We start from the raw sequence: 21,949 nt of genomic DNA, 5'->3' as shown, positions 1-21,949 counted from the left end.
GTTAGTGGACGAATAAAAGGACTTTACCACCATGTAGACCTGAAGAAGTACCATGAAAAACATTAAAAAAATATATCATTTATTATGTTAAGCTGCAACTTGAAACAAGAGTGTGATCTGTTTAGAAAGTAAGTGAATCAACAGCATGTACATGTATTCTGCAGGTGACGTAATCATTTGAGTGAAGTGGTCATGAAGTAATAATGGAGCTTGAAAGATATGAAGTGATTGAAGAAGGTACTCTACGTATTTGGAAAATAAGATTTGCTTTAGTTTTAAGGTAGTTTTAAGTTTCTTGAGCACGAGAAGACTGCAGTCGTTGGATTGAGTAAGGGATGTGCCAAAGTGCCACCTGCTGCTTTAGTTTTAAGTTATGGCATATCTCCTTTTTACCAAGTAGTAAAGGTTTTCTTTAAATCCCTCATTCAGACCAGAATGTCCGTATATGTGAAGTATTAACCTAAGTTAAGCCTTCAAAGGATTGATATTTTAAGTCGCTAGAACCATGTACGATGCAAAACTGATACATTGTAATTTGTAGATTACACCGAGTATAAGCAGCAACATATAGTTAATGTACAAAGAAATGAATAATGGTACTCGCAACTGGAGAGCAACCTTAATTTATTTGTTACTATGAGTCAACCAGTTAAGAAATTTGCATTTATAATAAGAATTAGGTCCTGTATTGGAGAAACTTAGAGAGACTATTCCTATGTCACGAGTATTATACAGAAACCTTCGATATTAAGACACCTAGTTGAGGACTGAGATAATCTGCTTATATTCTTCTGCTATGTCCGCATGCCGTGATGTTGAGATATATTTGAAGATGCTTTGGAAACGGATTTGTGCGAAATTTTAATACTGAAGTCAAGTTATGCCACGTGGATGACATTAAAAACGGTGGAGCCGAAGAATGAATTTGCTCAACTGATTATTTCACCTATTATCTATCTTCGTATCTTTCATTTCCTTGCACTATCCTATTGTAGTTTTCTTCTTTAGCGTTCTTACCTTTCTACCCTACCCGGTAGGGGAAGAAATTTGGAAATTGGTTCAAAAGACTTGACGTGTGTATATTGTGTGTACTGACGATCGTGGCTCGTTGGTTAATGCGTATCTGCGGTTACTTATCGGAACGTGATGTAAATCTGATTTGCTGTGAGCAAAAGCATCCCAGGAAATAGGAATAATTTTCCCGATTTCTGCTAGATGAAGTTTTGAACGTGAACTGTTCGGCACGCCAAAGTGGGTATATTTACTGATTATTGATGTAACCGAATAAATGAAAAAAAAGGGGCTGTTATAGAACAATAAGAAAAGGAAAAGAATCAGATTTAAAATATATATAAAATCTAACGTGCTTCAGAAGCACCATTCAGAATAGCAAACACGTTTTTCGTTAGGTCTTGGACAGTAATTAAAAAAAAACTATGTATATTTTGTAAATGATCCTTTCATGATAAGTAATTTTAGCATTACCTGTGCTACTCTGTGGTATAGAGAGACCTATATGGACACGTATGGATTGCTGCGTGTGACTCTGTGACAAAATGATGGACACGTGTGTAAAATAGTAATTTGACACATGTATGGGCACGAGAAACTAGTTATCTCTTGTGTGAATCAGAACTGTAATAAACTTATGGACACGAGTGATGTGCCGCGTGTGAAGTAGCATTACAAGTATTCTCACGTTGCAACGACGATACAGTGACTATCAGTCAAAGGATAGACAAGCTATTGTACTTACTGCAATAGGAGACAGTAGTCATTTTCATCGATGACTGTTCTTCGTCGCTGGTGCAGTTAATTTACCGTCCAGGTTGACCATGTCGCCTTGACGAGCTGCTCCAGTACCCACGATTCAACAAAATGCACAAGTTAAAAGAAAGGTTGGCAGCCACAGAACTATCTGCCTCGTGCAGGACGCGGACTGCCAACGCTGTTAAACCGCCAGTTCGTTACCACGTGACTGTGAAGCACTGTGGCAACATTCAATGACTGCTCGCCGGCCCGTACTCAACAATAAGCATTCCTCTCCATAACGGGCGCAAGCGTGCTCCAGATTTGAGATGAAAATGGACATAAAAATAATAAAACGTTGATAAACTACGCACGATTTTACTATATTTACATTTAAAGGACACTAATGATGACTTTTCCTTAACTATAAAAATTGCTACGGCAATATTGCTAAATACATTGCTTAAGAAAGACCTGTACCAGATGAAACGTGTTTTGCTAATATTTGCTAACGAAAGAACATAAAACCTAGACACAAAATATGAATAATATATAATGTATATGTACATAGTCTATGTAGTAATTTTTATTGTCTTAAATTCTTACTCTATATTCCCTTAGATTAAGATGCTAGTTAATGAGCAAGTCCTAATACAGATTTTTTTTCTATATTTTCATGTGCTGAAACATGAATTGGAATGAGATTAAGACAGCCACCAAACTGACTCATTCGTCATTGAACCAGTCATCAACTTTCCTGATTCCCGACATGACCCGGTGGATCGTCGAGTCGAGAAATATCACTTCCCCCTTCACATAGTGAAATTCCCAGTGTTTTTCCACCAGAATGTGAAAAGGTGATCCCCAGTTTCAGTGCAGTGAAAAGTGACAGGTGATGAAAGAATTCCCCTGTGAAAATCACCCGAGTTCATGGGAAATACTCCCAACTACAAAGTGAAGAGTGACGTCGCTACGAGAAAGACTGATAAAAGTTTTATGTTCTGTTCACAATTGGCGGAAATGCACCAATACTGTAATAGATTTTTTTTCTTATTGTCAATATTTATGTATTTTGTATCTGTATGTGTATTTAATTTGTACTTGTATCTATGTTAGTATTTCAATGTTTCAATTGACTGAATGAGAGTAATTCTTGAGAACCTATGTTAAATCCTTGAACACTTATGATGACATCATGCCACAACCAAGTTTGTTAATGATCAAGCAACTGTGAGTAGCTTTGACGACTTAGTATGAAACGCATATAATTCTATGTGCCTTATGTTATGTCTGTTTTGCTCCCTACAAGGAGACATCCTTAAATACTTCATTCACTAAGTACGTGAATCCAATAATATTACGACTGCGCGTGAGTCGTAACGATCTTTCAGACTCATTACTCCTCACGCGGGAAGCGATGTAATATTATTGGTATTTCCGTCCTATGAAAGGTTTGAGTATTCTTTGAAAGACATTTGTTTTGTATAATTTACGTAACTGTAAAGATGCGCATCTAGCGCGGACGCTAATACATCGATTGCGCAGTCAAAGAAACATTTTAACAGAAGCTGAACTGTCGTTCCGCTTCGATCTAAATAAAAGATGACGGTAGAAAACGTTTGTAGATCTTCAGATTTTAATGTACTTCTGCTTGTGGTGTGAAAGCGTAAAGGAGGTCGACTTTAAGCTAAAAGAGTGAGCGGTCTTGCCAGCGTGCAGACAACATTATTAATTAATAACATTCAAGTAATTTATGTTCGAAATTGTAACTCGGCAAGCTATTGTTATCGGGGGTGTTGGACAGTGCAAGAATTGTCTTCAACGAAGGAGAAAAGTGACTGTAATTTGTGACAAAAAACGCGAACATGGGAAACAGCACAGGACAGGCTGAAATCTGATCGCACCATACTGTTAGAAAAGTAATTATGTAAGTTGTATTGTTTATAAATAAGCCCTAATTTGCTAGTGAGAATTGTTTGAATATATTTAGTGTTTACCAGACTTCTTATTCTGTTTTTTTTTCTTTATACTTTTTTATCCTCCGTGCCATATTATTTTTATAAATGTCAAACAGCCTTTACTACAGCAGAGAATACTGCGGCATCCTGGTCGTAGACAGAAGGCCGCTCCTTGTCTTCTATACAACTCATAGCTGCCCCATTTATTAATGATTTCATTTGCAAAAGCAATTTTTTTTTACTATTCATTGTTAAAGGTCCCTTAGGTAATTATAAAATTCATACTGATTACGTAAAGAAATCCGGGTTGTTCTTTTCCAAATAATAGAAGTCTTTGCGTAATCAAAAACTAGCCTTCTTCTGACAACGATCAGGAGCCGACCAGAAGACGGACGTCTTCGACCGCTTTCGTGTGTCCTGTGGCAAAGCTGTGCCAAACTGGGAACACGGCATTCTAGTATGAAATACCGATCTAAATTGAAAGAATTGAAATATATTTAATAGTAATAATAATAATAATTTTTTTATCATACTAGAAAGCCTACTTGTAAAAGAGAAGAGCAGCTCTCATCCACTTGGTTATAGATCATCGTCCAGGGCTGACTTAGACAGGGAATGTCGTAAATGAACTCTTAGAAGTGAAAAGAGAGTTGTTGTAAATCGCATTTGCTATGTACTGTGAAGTACGAGTATTTGCACCTAGCCATTGAGGGAGTTTTTTGTGCTATATTACAAGCAGTGTTGCGGACTTCATTATTCAACTAGTCACAAAGATAAGTAAATCTTTTAACTCTTCTGTGTGACTTCGTTACTAATTTGTAGGAAGGTTGTAGAACCTTCGTTCTCCTCTCTTGTTACCTGACCCTGGGGCATAGCTGTGTAATATCTTAGAGGTGTACTGTGCCAGAAGTCGTTTCACGAACTCACAAACTTGGCCTATCGTAACAACAGTAGCAATTCGGCCTCCACGAGGTCTTTATAAAACTGGCGACGATAGTTTACAAAATAATACATGCGTAAATATACCATGAAAGTGCCTTCTCAGAGCTGTAGGTTGTTACCGCAATAGGCGAGAAATTGCTTCATTATTCGTTTCACAACAAAAAGTGCCTAACGAACAGCACACTACAACATAAGTGATAAAGACTACTACGCTATTGTAGCGCTTACACATTATTATTATTTATTTAATTTAAATTGTTTGGACCGATAGAGGATCACACAAAGCGAACTACTAACTGTGGTTGCTATTTTTCTTGTGCTTCCAGAATTGTTTCATCCTTTAGCTATGTTTAGCTCGAAGTTCTTCCGTCCATTTTCCCGTAGATCTTTTGGGGTTTTCTGCTGGTTCAACTTCCCTGCAGTAGATCTTCTGTCTGAAGATTTTTCGATCTGGGATGTCTGCGGGTGTGATGTTGGCATTTTTGAGATCGTGTAGCGTTTACACACTATTATTATTTATTTTATTTAAATTGTTGAGACCGATAGAGGATCACACAAATCGAACTACTAACTGTGGTTGCTATTTTTGTTGTGCTTCCTGAATTGTTTCATCCTTTAGCTATGTTTAGCTCGAAGTTCTTCCGTTCATTTTCCCGTAGATCTTTTGGGTTTTTCTTCTGGTGCAACTTCCCTGCAATAGACCTGTCTGAACATTTTTCGATCTGGTATGTCTGCGGATGTGATGCTGGCATATTTGAGATCAGTTTGAACTTGTTTGATCCAGACTGTTGTCGTTTTTAATTTCTGTGAGTACATTAGAATTTTCTTTGTTAATCTATTGTCATCCAGTCTCATGATGTGTCCGTAGAACTTCAGTCGTCATTTGCGGAAGTCTGTTTCATTGCTGAAGTATTTTTCTGTTGTCGTGTTTGAATGTAGCCGATATCCTTCGTCTGTGACCTTTGGACCCAGGATTTTGCGAATGATTTTCCTTTCAACTTTTTTGATGTTTTCGAGATCCCGTTTGTAAATGAGGTTTAGGGTCTCGCTTGCATACAGTGTTTCGGGTTTGATGACAGTCGTATGGTATCGAATTCTTATTTTGATATTCGTGCACCTTTCGTTGTAGATGTTCGCAGTTTTCCCGTATGCTTTCGCATTTTGTCTTCAGGTGATTTTTGGACTACTGTTTCTGTTCCGGTGGGTTCGATGATTTCACCCAAGTATTTAAAGTGATTGACTCTATTTATTGTGCCGTATTCTGTGATAAAATTTTCTGTTTTGACATGTTTTGCGGAAATAAATTCAGTTTTTATGAAAGACGTTTGGAACCCGACTTTTTCGGCACGTTCTTTGAGTACTTCGATCTGACGAATTGCTGTTTGTTCATCCACCGAGAGGATCGCGAGATCGTCAGCAAAAGCTAAATATGTGACACTGATGTTATCCCGTTTTTTTTCCTAGCATGATGAGTCTCCATCTGCTTTGTTTTTTTCAGTTCTTTTTCCAATTCTTTGATGAAGTTATCGAGAACGATGTTGAAGAATAGTGGGGAGAGTCCGTCACTCTGTCGGACGCCGGTTTTGATGGAGGAAGGTTGGGAGATTTCTCCGCTGAACTTGATTTGGAAATTGTGTCGGTTAGGGTTTGTTGGATGAGTCGTCGTGTTTTCGGGTCAAGATTGCTTTCTTCGAGAATATTAAATAGGGATTGTCGATGGATGGAGTCGTAGGCTTTCTTGAAGTCGACGAATGTGCAGATGGTTGGGAGATTTTGTGTGCCTCAAAGTTTTAATGTGGAGTTCAGGTTGAAAATTTGTTCAGTGCTTGACCTGTGTTGTCTAAAGCCTGTCTAGTATTCACCAATTAGGGGCTCGAGCTGTTCTTGTGCTCGTTGTAGGAGGCAGGCGGAGAGCATTTTGTAAGGGACGGGGAGGAGGGAGATTCCTCTGTGGTTATTTACGTTGGATGTGTTTCCTTTTTTGTGGATTGGGTGGATGAGTGTACATTTCCAGTCGTCTTGGAATTTTTCCCCTTTGCGAGATTTCTTGGATGACCTGTGTGATTCCCTGAAGTTTAGTGGTTCTGCATCGGGTTTTGTGTGCTCTGGGACTGGGTATTGGAAACGTTCGTGTGATTTGGGGTAGTTGAGAAGGTTGGTTAAGTACCGTGCCAGTTTTTCGCAGTTTTCTTGATTGGTGAGTGCAAATTTTCCATCTCTTTTCCTGAAAGTCAGATTTTGCCGTGAGAAACCTTTAATTTTGCTCGCGGAAGTCTTGTAGAAATTTCTGTTGTTGAAGTTCCTGAAGTTATCCTCTATTGATTTGAGTTGTTCAGTGGTGTAGTCGCGTTTTGTTTTCCTGGTTGTTCTGCTTGTCTGCTTGCGGATGTTGAGGAAGTGCTGTTGGGTTTCTGGTGATTTGTGACAGTTGTATTTTTGGAAAGCGAGTCAGCGGTTAATGATGGCTTGATCACAGTCAGAATTCCACCAGGGGTGTTTTGCCTTCTTTTGCAGTGGGATCAGTTCTTTGGATTTTCTGATTATTTTGTTGCGGAAGTCAGTCCAATTATTCGCCGGTTCTGCCTCCCATTCTTCTGCGATTTTCGTTCCCTGAATTTTCGATACATCAAACTTTTGGATGTGGGCTTTTTTGTGGCGAACTCCCTTCGGAGAAAATAATTTTAATTTTAGTAATGAACAGCCTCAGTTGCACCGTGTACCTAGGTAAACTGAGGGTGTTCATTATTAAAATTCGAATTAATATTTATACAGTTGCTGACAGGGCCGCGAGATGTTGAAGATATTTAAATTATTATTAATGCCAATGGTCAGATACAAAGCGTGGCAGCCTGAAGTCTTCCGATTTCTGTCAGTTCAGAAATAAACAGTCCATCAATTAAGTGATTTACAGACTGTAAGTATAGTCCACACATTTTAACTTAGTTGGTTGTAAATGACAGTGCAGGGTATGAATGAAGCTAGTGTTGGTAGGGAGAAGAGTGGTGAGGAGAAGCATATTCTGTGAGAAGTGTCTACTTTCAATCTCCGTAGTTAGCGTCCTTTTGTGAGAAGGTGCTGAAGATAGTACTCTCGATGCACTGAGAATTACTTCACCAATCGGAAAAAAACTGTGGTTAGAAATGAGCAGTGCCAATTATCTCGCAGGCTCATTAGATGGTGCTTTCATAAATCACATATAAAAACTATTCATCGTTTATCTTCCGTCATTTTAAAAGCAGAAGTGTTCAGAGTAAAGTGTTTTTCATTTTAGTTTAGTTAAGAGCTAATGTAGAAGATGGGAAAGGTCACGGAGGGATACTAGCTAATATCCGATCCCTGTCTGTGGTAATGATCTCAGAATGGTTGGAAACCACTACTTCAGAGTAAAGAGTGGTCATTAATGGTGTCAACAGCAGGTGCTGTGAGTGGATGGAACAAATTAGTTTCCAAACAAGATTCACAGCGCATACCGCCAACATTTGCACTCTTGTGCAGGTGCGAGGGAAATTCAAACAGTCAAATTACAAATTATTGTGGCAGGCCAAGTCACTTATAATGTAGACTGAAGCAGATACGTGACACTATTTTTCCAACGTAGTCACCAAGTCTGTGTAAAAACGATGGGAAATTTCTACCAGTCGCTCAGGTCCTCGGCGATAGAAGCCCTTTCCTGGTCACTGAGTCATTAGAGATCAGCTGTGTGCACGTCGTCAGCGTTGGAATATCTCTTCCCCTCCGACATATTCTTTCAGCTTGCCGAAAAGATGTAAATCGCATGGTTCAAGAACAGAATTTCTTGGTCAGCATCACACATGTCTGTTTGGCTAGGTTAAATTAATGGCACTATTTTATTACCACTGGACTCGACATTCCATTTGGACCTTATGTAGACAGAATGTCTACATCTACATCTACATCCATACTCCGCAAGCCACCTGACGGTGTGTGGCGCAGGGTACCTCGAGTACCTCTATCGGTTCTCCCTTCTATTCCAGTCTTGTATTGTTCGCGGAAAGAAGGATTGTCGGTGTGCCTCTGTGTGGGTTCTAATCTCTCTGATTTTATCCTCATGGTCTCTTCGCGAGATATACGTAGGAGGGAGCAATATACTGCTTGACTCCTCGGTGAAGGTATGTTCTCGAAACTTCAACAAAAGCCCGTACCGAGCTACTGAGCGTCTCTCCTGCAGAGTCTTCCACTGGAGTTTATCATTTCCGTAACGCTTTCGCGATTACTAAATGATCCTGTAACGAAGCCCGCTGCTCTCCGTTGGATTTTCTCTATCTCTTCTATCAACCCTATCTGGTACGGATCCCACACTGGTGAGCAATATTCAAGCAGTGGGCGAACAAGTGTGCTGTAACCTACTTCCTTTGTTTTCGGATTGCATTTCCTTAGGATTCTTCCAATGAATCTCAGTCTGGCATCTGCTTTACCGACGATCAAATTTATATGATCATTCCATTTTAAATCACTCCTAATGCGTACTCCCAGATAATTTATGGAATTAACTGCTTTCAGTTGCTGACATCAATAATGTATCTGTACAGTAACGGATTTTTTTTCCTATGTATACGCGATATGTTACATTTATTTACGTTCAGTGTCAACGCATTTAGACGTTGTGGCCACATAATCGTATTGTCTCACGTACTTGAACTTTCAGCTGTTCCACTCGCAAATACCGCATGGGGAGATTGTCGGTAATCCTCTGTACTGGCTCTAATTTCTCGAATTTTCTCATAGTGGTCATTACGCGAGACATAGGTGAGGGGAAGCAATATGTTGTTCTACTGTTCCCGGAAACTGCTCTCTCCAAGTTTCAATAGTAAATCTCTCCGTGATGCACAACGCCTCTCTGGTAATGTCTGCCAATGGAGTTTGTTGAGCAACTCTGTAACGCTCTCGCGGCCGTGGTTAAACTCTCCGCTCTTTGTTGGATCTTCTCTATCTCCTCTATCACTCCTACCTGATAGGGATCCCTGATAGATGAACAATACTCAAGAATCCGTCGAACAATCGCCTTATAAGCCACTTCCTTAGTGGCTGAGTTGCTTTTCCTTAAGATTCTTCCTGTGAATTTGAGTCTGGCATCTGCTTTTCCCACTATTTGTTTTATGTGGTCGATCCACTTAAGGTCGCTCTGGGTAGTTATTCCTAGATATTTTACAGTAGAGGCTGTTTCCAGCTGTTTGACATCAATAATGTGTCTGTACAGTAATGGATTTCCTTTCCTATGTATGCGAAATATGTCACATTTATTTACGTTCAGTGTCAACTGCCAGAGCCTGCACCATTCATTAATTCTCTGCAGTCAGTCTGCAAATTGTTACTATCTTCTGGCGTTGCTACTTTGTTACAGACAACTGCATCATCTGCGAACAGGCTTCAAGAGCATTCGATGTTTTCTGCTAGATCATTTATACATATTGTTAACATTAATGGTTCTATCACACTTCCTTTGGGTACTCTGGAAATTACCTGTTGATTTACCGAGCGAGGTGGCGCAGTGGTTAGCACACTGGACTCGCATTCGGGAGGACGACGGTTCAATCCCGTCTCCAGCCATCCTGATTTAGGTTTTCCGTGATTTCCCTCAATCGTTTCAGGCAAATGCCGGGATGGTTCCTTTGAAAGGGCACGGCCGATTTCCTTCCCAATCCTTCTCTAACCCGAGCTTGCGCTCCGTCTCTACTGACCTCGTTGTCGACGGGACGTTAAACACTAACCACCACCACCACCTGTTGATTTTGTTCCGTTAAGAGCGACATATTGAGTTCTATCTGCAAGGAAGTCTTGAATCCAGTCGCAGATCTGTTCCGATACCCGATGAGATCGTATTTTTTTTTTTTTTTTTTTTTTACTTTGCGGCAGTGTGGGAAGATGGCAAATGGCTTCCTGAAGTAAAGGAACACGGCATCAACCTGAGCGCCGTTGTCTACGGCGTTTTGAATCTCATGGAGAAACAGAATGAGTAGAGTTTCGTAGAATCTTAGTTGAGGAATTCATGTTGATTTTCATAGAGGAGATTTTCATTTTCCAAAAAGTTCATAATTCTTGAGCATAAAACGTGTTCCACAATTCTACAACAGACTGACGTCAACGATACAGATCTATAATTGTATGCATCTGTCCTACGGCCCTTCTTAAAAACGGGAATAACGTGCGCTTTCTTCCAGTCGTCAGGTACTCTTCGTTGCTTGGGCAATCTACGATAAATTACTGTTAGAAGGGGAGCAAGGTTTTTCGCATAATCTTTGTAGAACCTTATAGGTACCTCATCTGGCCCTGACGCCTTTCTACGACAAAGCGACTTCAGTTGTTTTTCTATTTCGCGATCGATTATCTCATTATCTGCTATTTAGACATTCATACAACGATTGAAAGGAGGGACCGTGCTACGAATTTTAAAAGACTGAATTCAGTATTTCGGCCTTACTTTTGGAAATCCGTATACTTATTTTCAGTGCATAGATAAATGAGAGTAAGAAACCAAAATAAATGCAATTACTCTGCAACGGGCCACCTTGGACGTCGGGTCCCTCAGACCTAAATATTCATAAATAATCCTTGAACAGTCTGCGAATTTTTATTGCCGGATTTCGGCTTAATACTCTATTATGAACCTTCTTCGTCTAAACCTGCATAAGCGCTCCACAAGCAACCTGAAGGTATGTGGCTTAGGGTTCTTCTACTAAACCTTCCCTGTTCCACTTCCGAATGGAGCGTGGGAAGAATCATTGTCGGCAAGCCTCTGTAGTAGCCCTAATTTCTCGAAATTTTTCATCGTGGTCATTTCGTGAGTTCTACATGGGAGTAACTAATATGTTGTCCGACTCTTCACGGCCGGCCGCGGTGGTCTCGCGGTTCTAGGCGCGCAGTCCGGAACCGTGCGACTGCTACGGTCGCAGGTTCGAATCCTGCCTTGGGCATGGATGTGTGTGATGTCCTTAGGTTAGTTAGGTTTAAGTAGTTCTAAGTTCTATGGGACTGATGACCATAGCTGTTAAGTCCCATAGTTCTCAGAGCCATTTGAACCATTTTTTTGACTCTTCACGGAAAGTGCTCTCTCGAAATTTCAATAGTAAGCCTCTCCCTGCTCCCTGATGCGCAACGCATCTCTTGTAACGTCTTCTAATGGAGATTGTTGACCATCTCGTTAACGCTTTCGCACCTACAAAACGATCCCGTGGTGGAAGTTATTTCCTGATGTCGTAACAGGTGTCCTATCATCCTGTCCCTGAAACTTCCTGGCGGATTAAAACTGTGTGCCCGACCGAGACTCGAACTCGGGACCTTTGCCTTTCGCAGGCAAGTGCAAGGTTCGCAGGAGGGCTTCTGTAAAGTTTGGAAGGTAGGAGACGAGGTACTGGCAGAAGTAAAGCTGTGAGTACCGGCCGTGAGTCGTGCTTCGGTAGCTCAGTTGGTAGAGCACTTGCCCGCGAAAGGCAAAGGTCCCGAGTTCGAGTCTCGGTCGGGCACACAGTTTTAATCTGCTAGGAAGTTTCATATCAGCGCACACTCAGCTGCAGAGTGAAAATCTCATTCTGGAAACATCCCCCAGGCTGTGGCTAAGCCATGTCTCCGCAATATCCTTTCTTTCAGGAGTGCTAGTTCTGCAAGGTTCGCAGGAGAGCTTCTGAAAAGTTTGGAAGGTAGGAGACGAGGTACTGGCAGAAGTAAAGCTGTGAGTACCAGCCGTGAGTCGTGCTTCGGTAGCTCAGTTGGTAGAGCACTTGCCCGCGAAGGCAAAGGTCCCGAGTTCGAGTCTCGGTCGGGCACACAGTTTTAATCTGCTAGGAAGTTTCATATCAGCGCACACTCCGCTGCAGAGTGAAAATCTCATTCTGGATCCTGTCCCTTCTTGTTGTCAATGTTTTCCACATATTCCTTTCCTCGCCGATCCTGGGGAGAACCTCATTCCCTATCTTGTCACTCCATCTCATTTTCAATATTCATCTGTAGCACCACATCTCAAATGCTTTGATTTTCTTTCGTTCCGGTTTTCCCACAGTCCATGTTTCAGTACTATGCAATACCGTGCTCCGAACGTACACTCTCAGAAATCTCTTCCTCAAATTAAGGCCAATGTTCGATACCAATATTTGATACCAGTAGACTTCTCTTGGCCAGGAATACCCTTTTTGACCGTGCTAGTCTGCTTATTACACTGAATACCCAAAGAAACTGGCACACCTGCCTAATACTGTGTGGGCCCTAGTGAGCACGCAGAAGTGCCGCAGCACGACGTGACATGGACTCGACTAATGTCTGAAGTAGTGCTGGAGGCAACTTACACCATGAATCCTGCAAGGCTGTCCATAAATCCGTAATAGTACGAGGGGGTGGAGATCTCTTCTGAACAGCACGTTGCAACGCACCCAGCTATGATGAATAATGTTCATTCTGGGGAGTTTGGTGGTTAGCGGAAGTGTTTAAACTCAGAAGAGTGCTGCTGGAGCCACTCTGTAGCAATTCTGAACGTGTGGGGTGCACAATGGACATGAATGGATGCAGATGATCAGACAGGGTGCTTACGTAGACATACCAGGCGTCCCATATCACTTTTACTGCACGCGCCCCACACCATTATAAAGCCTCCGCTGGCTTGAACAGTCCCCTGCTGACATGTAGGGTCCATGGATTCATGAGGTTGTCTCCATATCCGTACACGTCCATCCGCTCGATACAATTTGAAACTAGACTCGTCCGACCAGGCAACACGTTTCCAGTCATCAACAATCCAATGTCGGTATTGATGGGCCCAGGCGAGGCATAAAGCTTTGTGTCGTGCAGTCATCAACGGTGCACGAGTGGGCTTCGGCTCAGAAAGCACATATCGATTATGTTTCGTTGAATGCTTCGAACGCTGACACTCTTTGATGGCGCAGCATTGAAATCTACAGCAATCTGCGGAAGGGTGGCACTTCAGTCATGTTGAACGATTCTCTACAGTCGTCGTTGGTTCCGTTCTTGCAAGATCTTTTTGCTGCCGTAGTGATGTCGAAGATTTGATGTTTTACCGGATTCCTGATAATCACTCGTGAAACGGTCGTACAGAAAAATCCCCACTTCATCGCTCCCTCGAAGATGCTGTGTCCCATCGCTCGTGCGCCGACTATAACACCCCGTTCAAACATAATTAATTCTTGGTAAACTGCCAGTGCAGCAATAGTAACCGATCTAACAACTGTGCCAGAAACTGGTTGTTGCCAACCGCTGCGTCGTATTCTGCATATTTACGTATCTCTGTATTTGAATATGCATGCCTATACCAGTTTCATTGGCTCTTAAGTCTACATCCTTCTTGTTCCGTCAGTCATGGGTTATTTGCTGCCTAGGTAGCAGAATTCCCTAACTTTCTCTACTTCGTGATCACCAACTTTGAAGTTGAGTTTCACGCTGTTTTCAATTCGGGTACTTCTCACTGCTTTCGTCTTTCTTCGATTTACTCTCAGTCTGTATTCTGTTCTCATTAGACCGTTCATTACATTCAATAGATCACGTAATTATTCTTCACTTTCACTGATGAATTTTAATTCCACTATTGAATCTTTCTCTTATTCTCGCCATTGCTTCTTCGATGTGTAGATTGGACAGTACGGGCGCAAGACTACACGCTTGTCTTACACCCTTTTTAATCCGAGCGTTTCGTTTTTGCTCCTGCAGTCTTATTGTTCCCTCTTCATTAATGTATATCACCCGTCTTCCCTATAGCTTATCCCTATTTTTCTCAGAATTTCGAACGTCTTGCACCATTTTACACTGTCGAACGTTTTTTCCTGTTCGGCAAATCTTATGAACGTGTGTCGAATATTCTTCGGGTCTTGCTTCCGTTATCAAGCGCAACGTCAGATTTGTCTGTCTAGTGACCTTAACTTTCTTAAAACCAAAATGAGCGTCATCTAACAGATCTTCAATTTTCTTTTCCATTCTTCTGTGTATTATTCTTGTCAGAAACTTGGATGCATGAGCTGTTAAGCTGATTGTGCGATAATTCTCGCACCTTTCGACTCTTGCAAAGAGGATCCCATATTGCGATTCCGTAGATTTTCCCGACGTCTTACATGTTTATGCTCTTCACGGGTATGCTGCCGGATATAATAGTCTTCACTACACGATATTTCGGCTATCCATCTGGCCGCCATCTTGTAAGAGGTCCATGATTGAGGAATTTGTTGCTAGCGCACTCGAGAAGATGTAATTTCGATGGATTGCTCACGCGCTGCCTGCGATATGTAAGCTATAAGAGAATCTCAGACCAGAGAGCAGTGTTGTTAGTAGTAGGAACCGTGTAGCAGTAGGAGTAGTAGTAACGACCAGTCGTGTGTACGGAGTTGGCCGGGCCGGTCGTGGGGAGCGATGGCGGAGCCTGAACGATATAATACGAGGTGCGGCTAGAAAAAAACCGGACTGATGCTGGAAAAAACATTTATTTACAATTATTTACAATTTCATGTTATCTCCTTCATTGTACTCTCCTCCTCGGTCTCTACACCGCTCCATACGAATTTTCCACTGTTCATAGCAATGCTGCAGATCATTTTCGGTAAGTCCATACATTACTTCCGTCGCTTTTTCTTTTACTGCTTCAACAGTCTCAAATCTAGTTCCTTTCAAAGCTGACTTGACTTTAGGGAAAAGAAAAAAGTCACAGGGGGCCAAATCAGGTGAGTAGGGTGGATTATCTAAGATGGGAATGTTGTGTTTTGCCAAAAACGTCTTCACTGACAACGCACTGTGAGCTGAGGCATTGTCTTGGTGAAGGATCCATGACTTTTTTCTCCACAAATCGTTCCGTTTTCTCCGTACTCGCTCACGTAGGGTAGCCAGGACGCTAATGTAGTAATGCTGATTCACTGTTTGTCCCTCTGGTACCCAATCAATGTGCACAATCCCTTTGATGTCAAAAAAAAAAAAAAAAAAAACAATCATCATTGCCTTGAATTTCGATTTTGACATTCGTGCGTTTTTTTGTCGTGGGGAACCAGGAGTTTTCCAATGCATCGATTGGCGTTTAGTTTCGGGATCGTAAGTAAAAAACCACGATTCATCGCAAGTAATAACATTTTGTAAGAAGGTGGGATCACTTTCAATGTTTTCCAGGGTGTTAGAACAAATCATTCTTCGGCGTTCCTTCTGTTCAATTGTGAGACACTTTGGAACCATTTTTGAACACACTTTGTTCATGTTGAAACTTTCATGAAGAATCTGCCTAACACTTTCCTTGTCAACTCCTGTTAACTCAGACACTGCTCTGATTGTTAAACGGCGATCTTGTCGATCAAGTTTACCGATTTTTTCAATGTTTGCATCAGTTTTTGCTGACAATGGTCTGCCAGTGCGAGTGCCATCACTGGTGTCTTCGCGGCCATCTTTAAATCGTTTAAACCACTCAAACACTTGTGTTCGCGATAAACAATCATCGCCGTACACTTGTTGTAACATTACAAACGTTTCACTTGCAGATTTTCCTAGTTTGAAACAAAATTTGATGTTAACACGCTGTTCTTTCTGTACATTCAACATTTTCCGACGCACAGACAAAACGTCAACTACTTAAAACATGCAGTTTGGTCCCTTTAATCCTCCAACCAACCAACCAACCAACCAACTTAAAACAGACGCCACGGGCAGACTGAGTGCAGGAGGCAGATGAAACTCGAGCAGTAGGCGGAGCGAGAGTCACGTGACAGGCCACGCGACTTTCAGCCTTATTGCATTCGTTTTATTGTTTCACCAGTACTAGTCCGGTTTTTTTCTAGCCACACCTCGTATAAGGTAAAAGCAGCCTCGCGCATATGCAGTATTGTCATATCAAGTCCCATGTAAATGTTTAAAAAAATCTCTTAATAATAACCTTTTTTATAAAAATTAACTTTCGACAATCATTCATCTCAATTTAAAGAATTTACTATTTTCTCCAGTCCATGGTCATCCCGATTATTGTAAAGAAAAATCAGTTATTTCCTTTTATACATGACAAATCTATCGGCCAGCATTGCACTTGGCTGTACCAGAAAAAATTATTATAAGAGCAGATATATATGCGTTATCCGGCGACTTCATTGAGGTAAGAATTTTCAATTTATTCAGTATGATCTTTCAGGGCCATGACGCAGCACTGCTGACGTCCAAAATTTACCAGTTCAAATTCACAGTCAATTACTGAAAGGTTATCTATGAGTCACATTTTTTTATTAGGAGATTTGTCACATTTTATTGTTCCAAGGTTACGCTGACTGTGAATGCTATACTTATATATATTTTATGTGTTGGGAAGATACAATCTTCACTCGAAGATCACCCATTTTGATGAACACCACTCAAAAGTCGATCGAACAAACGCCTTATAAGCCACGTCGTTAGTGGATTATTTGCATTTTCTGTTCAAATGGTTCAAATGGTTCTGAGCACTATGGGACTTAACTTCTGTGGTCATCAGTCCCCTAGAACTTAGAACTACTTAAACCTAACTAACCTAAGGACATCACACACATCCATGCCCGAGGTAGGATTCGAACCTGCGACCGTAGCAGTCCCGCTATGAATCTGTCTGGCGTCTGCTTTTCCTACTGTTGTTTTATATAGTCATTCCGCTTAAGGTCTCTCTGGATGGTTATTCCCAGATACTTTACTTTTTCCCGCATTTCGTCGTCAGTAGTGCTGTCGTAAATTAGTGGATTTCTTTTCCTATGTATGTGCGTTGTGTTACATTAATTTACGTTCAGGGTCTGCTGCCACTGACCATCACCATTCTTCTATAGGTCATTTTGCATCTGCGAACCGACGATTTCTACTAGATCATTTCTATACTTTGTAAACAGGGACGTTCCTATCACACTTCCTTTGGGTTCACCTTTACATCTGTAGCTTTTATTCCGTTAAGAGCTACATGTTTAGTTCTACATGCAAGGAAGTCCTGAATCCAGTCACAAATCTGCTCCGACACTCGGGAAGTTAATATTTTTTTTTCACTAGACGCAGTGCGGGGCGGTGTCAGATGCCTTCCTGTAAAGGTAATTCACGTAATTATTTGGGTGATAGATTGGCACTGGTCATAATTTATTGTTAGTATGGTTACAGAGATAGCCTGCAGTGGCTGCATCAGTCTCTTTATGTGTATCTTGAGTATCAGCTCTGCTTCGTGGCGGAATTATGGGAACAACACGTGTGAATGGATGGATGCAGAGCGATATTGGGAGACCAAAGGAGAAGGAGAGCGAGATTTCAGTAGAGAGAGAGAGAGAGAGAGAGAGAAATGGACAATGAACCTAGCTGGTTACTCTGTGCTGCACACGACTGTGGTTTTCAAGAGCACCGATCTCAATTTTGCTTTACTGTCGGCGAGTGGTATGTGTTGCAGTTCGTGAATACTCAGACGCTGCGCGGAAATAATTGGAGGCGACAATTAACAATTCTGCCCATATAGTACTAGTAGTACTAACTAAACTGGACGTCAAACAAAGAGCCTTTGTGCAATAGATAAGGCGAGTACACCACTGAGAAGCGTGAACGAATAAGCGATCCGTGTGACTACAATGAATTGGGCGTGGCACATCTGAGCGCCGCGTCTGTAGCTTATGGGTCCGCTAAAAACAAGAGGCAGTGTGCAATGTAGTGGAGCAATGGAGCAATGGCGTAAAGCGGCCGCTGCACGTGACTTGCGAGCTGTTTTTGTGAGGTTGCGGTGGGGGGGGGGGGGGGGGGCGGAGGGCAGCTCTGTGACAGACTATAAAAATGGGAAACGTTCTAAGGTTCTAAGGGTCCTGCTTTCTGTCTCTCCGTAACGGTCCTTTGAATTATTCAGGTTAGTATGAAAAATTATTGTCACCGAGAACCAAGTGCAGAGACCTACAGTTTAACGTCGTTTAACAATAAGTCTAGCAGTCTCGCTTCTAACTATTCTTTAATGATTATTTGCACTTACAAAGACAATAACTATTGAAGGCTACCTATGCTGTTAATTCTGAGCAATCGATTAACTGATCGATTACTGATAGTTAATTAAATAAATGGTCACCTTACAGTTTTTTAATGAAATCACTTTACTATTAAAAAAGAAACAGTAATCACTTCAGATTTTACACGGTACCTGCCCTGATCATCACTGAAACAATTCCATGTATGTAAACCGAACCGTGACCTAATTTAAAATTAACAAATGGTTCAAATGGCTCTGACCACTATGCGACTTAACTTCTGAGGTCATCAGTCGCCTAGAACTTAGAACTAATTAAACCTAACCAACCTAAGGACATCACACACATCCATGCCCGAGGCAGGATTCGAACCTGCGACCGTAGCGGTCACGCGGTTCCAGACTGAAGCTCCTTTAACCGCACGACCTCACCGGCCGGCTTTAAAATTAACGGCAGTCGCTATCGGAAGACACTGTGACACACTGAACACTGGTAAACTGTACTCCAATAGCAGCTGTTAAGTACAAACGACTGGTTTCTCTGCGTTGAAGCAGTATCTTCAGGTTGTTCTACAAAGAAAAGAAAGCATCCAAATAAAGCATACAAATTGATTAAGGACAGGCAATAAAAGTAAACCTAAATAAAACTATTTACAGTAGTGTCACATAACGACCGTAGACGCCCCCAGCTTTTGTTCTCACAAAATCCAGCCCAATAAATAAGGATCGTTTAGTCGGCACGAGAGCGTTACAGAGATGCTCAACGACCTCCATTTGCAGATGTTACAAGAGAGGCGTTGTGTATCAGGAGTGATTTACTATTGAAATTTCGAGAGAGCACTTTCCGGGAAGAGTCGGACAACGTATTACTTCCCGTCACATGCGTCTCAGGTAATGAGCATGAGGAGAAAATTTGAGAAATTAGAGGCAAAACACAGGCTTACCTACAATCATTCTTCCTACGCGGTATTTGCTAGTGGAACAGGGTTCGAGAGCTCAGTTAGTGGTACCAAAAGTACCTTCCGCCCCACACCATTAGGTGGCTTGGGGAGGATGATGTAGATGTAAAAGGCTTCCATATTAAACATATCACGTACTTTTTTGTGTGCTGTGCTCTTGATGCGCAGTTACGTGCAATTTGTATTTCTGCAGGTATACGTGATGTTAATGATTTGGCTGATGCTAGCAATTCGTATTTTGAGCAGAAAGCCTCCACAATTCTTCTGCTCTAATATTCGTCTCGCGTCATATCAGAAAACAACCACACACTTGCTAGAGCACACGCCACTGTCTACTCGACAACAGTACTCGTTGTTTTTGTGGTCTTCAGTGAGACTGATTAAATACAGCACTTCATGCTACTCTATCCTGTGCAAGCCTCTTCATCTCCGAGTAACTACTGCAACCCACATCCTTCTGAATCTGCTTACTGTTTTCATCTCTTGGATTCCCTTTACGGTTTCCACCTCCCACTGTTCCATCCACTATTAAATTGGTGATTCCTTGATGCCTCAGAATGTCTCCTACCAACCGATCTCTTCTTCTAGTCAGGTTTTGTCAGAAATTTCTTTTCTCCCCAATTCTGTTCAGTACCTCCTCGTTAGTGACGTGATCTATCCACCTAATCTTGAGCATTCTTCTGTAGCTCCACATTTCAAAAGCTTCTATTCTCTTCTAGTCTAAACTCTTAATCGTCTATGTTTCACTTCCATACATGGATACATTCCATGCAAATACTTTCAGAAATGGCTTCCTGAGACTTAAATCTACACGCGATGTCAACAAATTTCTCCTCTTCAGAAACGCTTGTCTTGCCATTGCCAGTCTACATTTTATATCCTCCCTACTTCGACTATCATCGGTTATTTTGCTTCCCAAATAGCAAAACTCATCTACAACTCTAAGTGTCTCGTTTCCTAATCTAATTCCGTCATAAGAAGCATATTACAAACTGACTTCCTACCCAAAATTATTATCACAGAACGTTGCCTACTATTCTACTGTATGCGTACGACTCAATCTATACAAAGATCATGGAAAACTGGAAATTGTTCAGTTAAAAAAAAACTCTTTACTTCTAACTCCATGCTAAGGCCATGACAGACTGCTACGTTCTGATTCCATAGATAGACTACAACTGCTCCTATGGAGACATTCTGTCGCGAGGGCTAACTTCTTAACCAAGGTAAGATTCTACATAATGTTTTACAATAGTGAATTCTTTAACATATTTCTTTACAATTCTGCTGCTACAAATGTAAGTAAAAGGAAACACAGTAAGAATACGACTTTACACTCCACACATGACTTGAAAATTCCATTTAAGAGTTTGCGCAATGTATTTTTAAAAATATATAGGAAAAAAGGTAAATACACATAAAGTAGTAGGCTAAGTAATTAGGACAAGACTATTAAACTTTAACTGAACACATTTATCACTATATACGTAAAACAGTTAGTAGCTTCCTGAATAGTAATAGCTAATGTGGTCCCTTTTGCTTTGATGAGCTTCTGAATTCGTTGTGGCATAGTTTCGACCAGGTTAGAGCAAATCTTTCGTTGTTCGTCGTCATGAAACCACACTTTTACCACTTACTAACATACAGGGTGTGGTAGATAAGTAATGAGACTGGCCGCCGCGCGGCGCCCCAGTCGCTAACAGGGCGGTCTCCACCTGTACGTCACGTTGTGGGGGATCTGAGCTAACAATAGAACCGGTTCGCAGTCGCGTCGGAGCTCTGGTGCAGTGAGGGTCGAGCTTCGCGTATTACGTTGTTTGTGTGCCCGTGACACTTGTGAAAACGCTGAAGATGGATCGATCGATAGAACAGCGGTATGCAATCAAATTTTGCTTTCGCTTGGGCAAAACTGCTTCGGAAACTTTTGCTATGATTACGGAGGCCTACAAAGAAGACTCCCTATCAAGAGCTCAAGTGTCCCGGTGGTTTAATGAATTTAAAAACGGAAGGGAATCCGTTGAAGACATGGAACGATCTGGACGCCCTTCAACGAGTCGTGTGGATGAAACGGTGGAAAAAGTGAAAGAACTCCTGGACTCCGACCGTCGTTTCTCAAAATGATCGCCGATGAGGTCTCCGTGAATAAATTTACGGTTCACCAAATTGTTACGCAAGATTTGATGATGAGGAAAGTTTGCGCAAAATTGGTTCCCCGAGTGCTCACCGCCGAAAAAAAGCAACAACGAGTGGACGTTTGCCGTGAGATGTTGAATGATTTGGAAAATAATCCACACTTTTTAGACAACGTAGTAACAGGCGACGAATCATGGACATTCCAGTACGACCCGGAGACGAAAGCCCAGAGCTTGGAGTGGCACACACCGGCATCCCCGCGGCCGAAGAAAGCAAGAATGTCAAAG

The sequence above is a fragment of the Schistocerca serialis genome, chromosome 2 (assembly GCF_023864345.2).
Source record: "Schistocerca serialis cubense isolate TAMUIC-IGC-003099 chromosome 2, iqSchSeri2.2, whole genome shotgun sequence".
Lineage (NCBI taxonomy): Eukaryota > Metazoa > Arthropoda > Insecta > Orthoptera > Acrididae > Schistocerca > Schistocerca serialis.
This window is presented reverse-complemented; position numbering follows the sequence as displayed.